The sequence below is a fragment of the Cupressus sempervirens genome, chromosome 4, assembly GCF_028749045.1.
Source record: "Cupressus sempervirens isolate cs-2001-9-10 chromosome 4, ASM2874904v1, whole genome shotgun sequence".
Classification (NCBI taxonomy): Eukaryota; Viridiplantae; Streptophyta; class Pinopsida; order Cupressales; family Cupressaceae; genus Cupressus; species Cupressus sempervirens.
Window position 1 is genome coordinate 322,010,007 of NC_143121.1, and position 8,368 is coordinate 322,018,374.

An 8,368-nucleotide genomic window follows, 5' to 3' on the forward strand; every position below is an offset into this window, starting at 1 on the left:
CTTGAGAGTCACCTTCAATGTGGATTTTGGGGAGGCTTAATTTATGACAGAGCTGAAGACCCTTCTCCAAAGCTTCAAGTTCTGCCACGTTATTGGAAACAGGTGGAAGAGGGGTTGCTAGTTTTGCTACCCATCTGCCATTCTCATCATTTACGATACATCCTACCTCGGCTATGCCCGGGTTCCCTCTTGCTGGACCATCAAAGTTCAATTTGTGCCAACCTGGGGGAGGAGGGGCCCATTTGCATTTTTCCCCTTCCTCCTAATTACTAACTGCATACACCAGTGGTGGATTAATAAGATTGGACAATAGTTTCTTCATAATTCCATCACAATATGAGAAAGATCCTTCCACATGTGCTATCTTTCTTAGATTAGCATTCATTACTTCTACTATTGAAGCTTCTAGATTTAGTATAAATCTGCCTAAATTTCACTCTTGATCTTTAAAGATACGATGATTTCTTTCTTTCCATAATTCCCATACAACTATGGATGGGCAAATATTCCAGATTTTGTTGTAGACCCCAAGCCCCATATTTGTGGGCCATGAGCAGAGGAGCCCATTAAGAGAGTTTTGAAGGGGGGTAGCCCAGTTTAGTCAGGACTTGAGCCATTCCCAACAATTTTGGGCGAAAGGACAATTGAGAAAGAGATGATCAGCATCTTCATTGCTTTGTTTACACATGACACACCAATTGGGACCGATTATACCAAATCTAGAGAGTCTATCTGTTGTCAAAGCTCTGTTCTAAAGGGCAAGCCATAGAAAGAAACTGGCCATAGGAAGGCAGGCTGTATCCCAACACAACTTTAATGGGATCTCCAAAGAGTTCCATTGTTGTAAATGAATAATAGCCTGATAACCTTGTTTCACACTATATAATCCATCCTTTGAACCAGCCCAAATAAGACTATCTGACCTTTCGGATTGTTTCATTTTTCTATTCAAGATGATCTTTTTAAAGGCTACAGCTGATTTCGGATCAAGATCTAAACCATCTATTGACCGCCATCTCCATCAAAGTTCCCCATCAATCAACTCTTTGATTTTGTAATCTTTAACCTTACTACCCCATAATGATTTTAGCTTAATTATTAAGTTTTCTAAGTTGGGGGATGAGTGTAAAGGGGGGTATCCATCCCAGGAGTCTTCCTAGAACAAGGCTTTATCCCCTGCAGCCACGTCCCATGTTAGGTATTTGCTGATAATACCCTTGCATTTTACCATGAAATTCCAGCATTCCGACCCTTTAGGCAAATTTCCCATCCTGAACAACGATTTCGGCTTCGTCGGATCTAGATATTTATAATATAAAATTTTAGCCCATTTGTGCTCATTTTCTTGATATAGCCTCCATAAAAGTTTAGCTCCCAAAGCCTCATTTTGCTATTGTGGCTTCCTCAATCCTAAGCCTCCACATTCTTTAGGTTTGCATGAATTGTCCCATTTATTAAGAGTGAGTTTCTTATCATCTTCCTTATCCTTCCAAAGGAAATTCCTAAGTTTGGATTCAAATCTCTTGGACATCCAATTTGTGAGAGGAAGACATGGCAATGGAAAAATTGGAATGGCTGAAAGGACTGATCGGATCTTAGTAATCTTACCAGCCTTAGAAAGCCATTTATTCTTCCAACTTCCAACCCACTTATCAACGTTTTCAATTGTATCCTACCAAACTTTGGTATATCTCGAGTTCTTTTCCAAGGAGATACCCAAATACTTGCATGGGAACATACCCTTTTTATATCCCATAATTCCACAAATCTTGTTTTCCCTCTCCAGAGAGGTGTTCATGAAGAAAATTTTGAATTTTTCTTTATTAACCTTCTGACCTGAAGCATCCATATAATTTTGAAGTATACTTTTAAAACCCATAGCTTCTTGGATAGAACTCTTGCCAGGTAGAATGGTATCATCTGCATACTGTTGATGGGTAATGTTAGGGAGATTTTTGGTAACAAAAATCCTAGAGATCTTCAGTAGTTGATAAGCATAGGAGACTGCTCTACCAAAAGCTTCAGCCATTAGAATGAAGAGAGAGGGAGATAGAGGGTCTCCCTGCCAAATACCCCTGGAGGTTTCAAAGAAACCTTTAGGAGTCTCATTTATGAGAATAGAAATCTTTGGAGTAGAGATAAACTTGAATATTAGATTTACCCATTGACGTGAAAAGCTAAATGCTTCTAGAACTTTATAGAGGAAACGCCAATCAACCATATCATAAGCCTTCTGTATGTCTAATTTCATAAACATACATGCTTCCTTATCTATGGCAGCCGAGTGAATAACTTCCTGAATTATGAGTATGCCATCCAAAATAGATCTTCCTTTAACAAAACCTGTCTATTCTTCAGAAATCAATTTTGGCATGATTGCCTTCAGTCTATTAGCTATAACTTTTGAGTAAATTTTGTAAATGGTGTTACACAGAGCTATAGGACAGATTTCTTTAGGATGTTTCGGACATTCCTTCTTAGGGATTAGTATGAAGAATGAATAATTGATTTCAGCCAGCAAGGATCTACCATTTCTTGAAGCTTCAATTGCTCTCCATAGGTCTTCTCCAAGTATATCCCAACATTTTTGAAAAAAGAAATCTTGAAACCCATTCGGGCCTAGAGATTTATCTGGACTCATATTAAAGACCATAGTCTTTACCTCTTCATAAGTTATTGGTCTATTTAGATTTTTGTTATCTTCTGCAGTGACCAATTTTGGAATAAATTTGAGCATTCGGGCGTGTGCCTCCCCATTAGACCCTTCAAATTGTTAAGTAGAGTTTTAAAATGAGATACTATCGTTTCTGATATTTCTAGTGGGTTTTTTGTACACAAACCCTATGGAGTCGAGATACTAGTTATTTTCTTTAGGGATCGGTTCTGAATAGTTGAATTGTGGAAAAACTTTGTATTTTGATCTCCCTCTTCCAACCATTTCTCCCTAGATTTTTGTCTCCAGAAGGTTTCCTCTTTGGATAAAATATCTTCCTGTTTCATGAGGAGCTCTTTTTCTAAAGTGTATTTCTCATAATTCATACCATATTTTATAATTTCCTGATTCAAATTTTTTAGTTTATCTTCAATTTCCAACTTTTCTTTAAAAATGTTGTTGAAGTGTTCTCTGTTCCACCTCAAAATGTTTTCTTTCAACAATTTGAGTTTAGAAATAAGAATGAACATTCTAGACCCAGCGAAGTTCGCTTGATTCCACCATGTCTTAACCAGTTCAAAGAATCTCGGATCTTGAAACCATGTCTTCTAACACTTAAAAGGATTTCTGTGAGGTTTAGATGGTTCTAAAATCTCCAAACATACAGGGAAATGATCCGATCCTGCGAAGGGTAGGATGGAGGATTGAAAGTCCTTATTATAAGAAGAGATGTTTCCTACAATAAAGAATCTATCTAACTTTTTCGCAATGTAATCATTATCCTTTCTTCTATCATTCCACGTAAATATACCGTTACTTGATGGAATTTCTAATAGACTAATTCTATGGATGAGAGTGAGAGATGTTGAGTACCCCCTACTTTCTCATTTAAACTTAAAATTGTATTAAAATCACCTCCTAATATAATCGGGCTATCTTTCTTTTCTGAAATAATCATACTTAATTCAGCCCAAACAACTTTTTCCCCTATTATATTGTTAGGACCATACACATTTATAAGAAAGAATTTTGTATCTGATTTTTAGGCTCTGTATACTAGCACACAACCAATTATTGTTATTAACTTGATATGTTAGAGAAACTTTCTTAGGGTTACAAATAATTCCTAAACCCCTCGAAGCACCTATTACCTCTATGAAAATTGAATCCCGCAACCCTAACATCTTGTTAAATTTGTCTCCTTCTACCTTATTTAGTTTTGTTTCTTGAATTAATATTATTTCTGAATTAAAGCTTTTTAAATGTTGTTTAAATAACCCTTTTTTGCTAGGGGCATTTAAACCCCTAGCATTCCATGATGTTATCCTCATATTGCCTTAGGAAGGCACTTCCCCTTCCCCAAGTTTAGAAGCTCATCAATTTTCCTCTGTTCTCTAGCTTGGCTTTCAGCTTCACGTAAATCCTTCAGTGATCTCCTACCCCTTTTTCCTTTAGGCTTACCATATTTTGGAGAGGTTAGACCTTCCTGATTCATTTGTATACCAAGCTCTTGTTGAAATATACCCAGTTCTTGTGCTGTTGAAAAGATGCATTCCTTAGTTCTTTCAAATTCTTTCATTTCCAATTCCTTGCAGATCTTAGATCTGAGACTGTCCTCCTCCAGTTCTTTATTTTTTCTTTCTCCGATGTTTGTTTGGTCACCTTCTTGATTGATTTTTAATTTTTTCCCCCTCTGTCTATCCTACTTCCTTACACTATCCTCCATCTGGGTCTTTATCATATCCCTTTGGAGATCTTCAGTTGTATATTCCTCTCCTCCCAGTTTGATAATTTTTTGGATCAACCTCTCTTTTTGAGAGCTAGTACTCTTATCTAAGTAATCAAAGTCAAAGACCTGAATAAGCTCCTCTGCTAACTGCTCAGGACTGTTATCTTCAAACTCTGATATTCCAACCTCTGGTGTAAATTCTAGATCCTCATTTAAAAAGTGCTAAAGGTCTTTACTGATAGAAGCTTCTAGACTTTTTCCATCAATCTGAGTCTGTGACTACACCTCCTCTGGGGTAAACGGCGAGGTGGGGTGTCCATCTAGTGTCTACCAAAATTTTGAAGTCCTTCTTGCTCCTTCAATTTGTGGAGTGGTTAACTCTAATTCAGGGAGAATATCAGTATTTAGTTGCTGAGAATCCTATTTTTCTATTCTAGAAGCTGCTTTTTCCAACCTCGCCTTGGGTGAAGAGAAGAGCATGTCATTTTTTGCTTCACCTATATTTTGATAATCTGCTAATTTTGTAGTGTTGTTTTGTATTTCTCCTTGTCTTATAGTTTCTTTGTTTCCATCAAGCTCCTTCTGATACATGTATGTGGAGGGCCCCTTTATTGTATCTGATTTCCAACTAATTTCTTCACTTCCATCCTCCTTAATGCACCTTTCTTTGTGCTTTGCAGGCACCTCATGTATTACTGTGTCTTGCTCTAGATTTTGATCTCTGATCCAAATCCCATCTGATTTGCATACTATTTCATGATCTTGACCAAATTCTCCTCTATTGCCAGCCTGAATTCTGATTATTGCTGAATCTTCCTTCTCCTTCCATTTTGTATCGTCTTGGGCTTCCTTCTCTATATGATTCACACAATCCAATTCTAAGGGAGGGGATATTTGATCTGCCAAATTCTCCTTGTTTGTCCTATAATCATTACTGTCCACTCTATCTAATAATTTACTTCGCTCTAAAGCCTTGCTCTTTTCCTTGTACTATCTAACAGTTGGCTCTTTCATTTCTTTGAGGTAATTTCTTCTGAGATTTGGAAGCTGTGTCTTTATTCCATCAGATCCACTTTTATTAGTATTATGTTTATTGTCACAAATTCCTGTTCCCTTGAATTCCTTGTCCTTTTTGGTGCAAACACTAGTCATCATTACTCTTGTATCCTCTATTAAATTGGCTTCTGTGGCTAATAGGGTGCCTTCTGTCCTATTTGGCATGATGTTTATCAATGAAGCCCTCTGTTCTATCTAAGAATTTTGACCAATCTGAATCTCTGATCGGTTGTTTTGATTTCCTAAATTTCTATTCCTTCTGACTAACTTAGAGCTTAGCCCTAGAAATTTTTTCCTGAAGTGTGAGGTAAGGGGAAGGACTTCCAGTCTGTGATTATTTGTAATTTTAGATTTCAATATATCAATGATCTTCCCTTTAAACACTTGAAAGGTAATATCATAAGAGGCTTTCCTGGTAATTATTTTCTTTTGGAACTTTGAAGGGTGATTAATATTAAGGTTGATGAGAATTTTAATACTGTTACAGCTAAAAAAGGAAGCATCAATAGCAATAACTTCTCCAATTGCAAAGCCTATTTCATAGATAATATCAACATCACATAGCTCTGGAGGAAGAGATAGCATGGAAAACCATAACGGAACCATAAAATCCACCTTATCAATATGGAAATTAGGAAACCATTCTACAAATTTGACACAAAAATCTTTAAAAAAACATTCAGAGATAGCAATAAACTCATTTTTAACAGACTCTTCTTCACATTTTAAAAGTAGTATATTTTTATAATGGTGGAAGATACTTACCTGCTCCTGGTAGTTACCCGATAGCCATTCCATTAGGGGCTAGATATCTTTGGAAGGGCTAGTCCAAATTGCAAAGATCCCTTTTTTCAAACAGTTGAACCAAGAATCTTCAACATCATCAATGTTGATGTGAACCAGTTTAACAAGGGGGTTTGGTCGCGGTGATCCAGGAGAATAATTAGGGTTAGCAGAATGGGAGGGATTGTTAAGCCATCTATGAGGGGGTATGTAGGTTGGAGGGGACACTGGTTTTAAATCAGATTCAACATCTGGAAGATTAGAAGGCAATGAGGTGCTTCCCAGAGGGGACATAGTTTTGAATGAATTTGGATATACATACTTAGTCATGTTAAAAACTTAGATCTGGTTATCAAGTTATTCTACCGTGAAGATAGGCAATTGGGAACATGTTCCAGATTGGTTTTTGATACCAGAGGGAGCTTCCGCATTAATTTTAAGTCTCTGATGCCCTCCTTTCTGATGGAATCAAGTAGATTCCTCTATAGATTTATCAAGTACCTCAAATCTGTTGGTTGTGGAGACATCAAACCTTGCATCTATTTTTCCATTTTTTAGGTTATGAATTTTGCTCTAGTTTGCTGGAGAACATCCATGCGTCGCTACTTCGATGGTGCATGCATTCCTGGAGTGTCTCCTTTTTTTCCTTTGCCCTCGATTTGGGCCTGGCTAACTGATCGAGATCTTTGCTTTCGGCATTTTCGCAAGCAGAGCTTTTTCCTTGTTTTTTTTATAGAAAACTATTTAAATTATTCTAAACGATTCTTAATAATAATTTCAAGGAATATTATAATTGTATTAGAGATTAAATTTATTAATTGGGTGTCATTATAAAAATATTTTAAACCATTATAGTTTATTTATAGCATTCTTATAGAAATTTATATGGAAAATATTTTAATGAGAATTCAAGGTCTTTCATATATGATTATATAATAGTAATACTTTTATTGATTTAAAAAAATAAAAATTGGCTATTGCAAATTTCCATATTTGTTGGTCTTTTGGTCAATTTTTTTGCATCAAGGCTCGAAAGCACAAAACTTAATTGTTTGTTAGTCTAACTTTAAAAGTGTGTCAAGCTTCAACATCATCACATTGTTGTCAATGTTGCAATTGAATCCCTCGAACATCTCTTTGAGCTCTACAATTTTTTATTGTTAAACGATTTTGTCTAGTTGTTTGGACCCATGTTCACTATTCAAAATACACCCAACTATCATTTTCCCATACTGTCAAACAAGATGATGTTGAAGAAAGTGAAGAGACAAATTAAAAGATCACAAATGGAGAAGATTGGATAGCAAGGATATTTTGTATGATCATCCACTCTATGTAGATGATACCAACCATTGATCATTCAATTAAGCTCATCCATCTCTAATGTAGTATATCAGCATTGTGATCAACAAGTGACAAAACTAATTAAGTCATAAATATGATTCACATTACTAGTCTAATAGAAAAGGTTGATATTTTGTGTAACCATTAATTACAAAAAGTTTAAACAATTTAATTTCATATTTATCAAGTGTGCATTTAAAATTATAATCCTAAAACATTTGTGCATCATAGTTCTTATCATGATAAAAATAATATCTTGACAAAGCTTTGATAAATTACAAACTATAGATCTCTTTCTTCTCTATTTATAACTATTTATGCACACCCATTACCTATTTGTACACACAAAAAAGAACCCTAATCTAGGAATACACCTTTAAATCAAAATAAATTGAACTTCTATTGAAAGTGTGTTGTTAGATAGCAAGGGCTACATCTAAAAATAGATTGCTTATACCTTCATGAACCTACCTTCTTTATTTCAGGATTCTCCTAAAGATGCTTAATGTTTGCTTGTAGTTTTCTTTAGAAAGAGAAGATCATGGAGTCTTCAAAAATGCATAAATATGCAAGTATTCGTACTCCAAGACTTGATGTTTGTTCTCTAGTTTGAAATGAAAAATTATAGTTGGGAGCTTGACTTAAATTTTTTTATATTAAAATAAAGGAGGATACATTTCTTATATATATAGATATATCTAAATCATTTTATGGTGTAAAACTCAAAGCACATTGATATGGGTCTGAAATTGTTTCTTAAAAATGTTGATGATCAATCGATTTGAATTTGGGCCCAAATATCA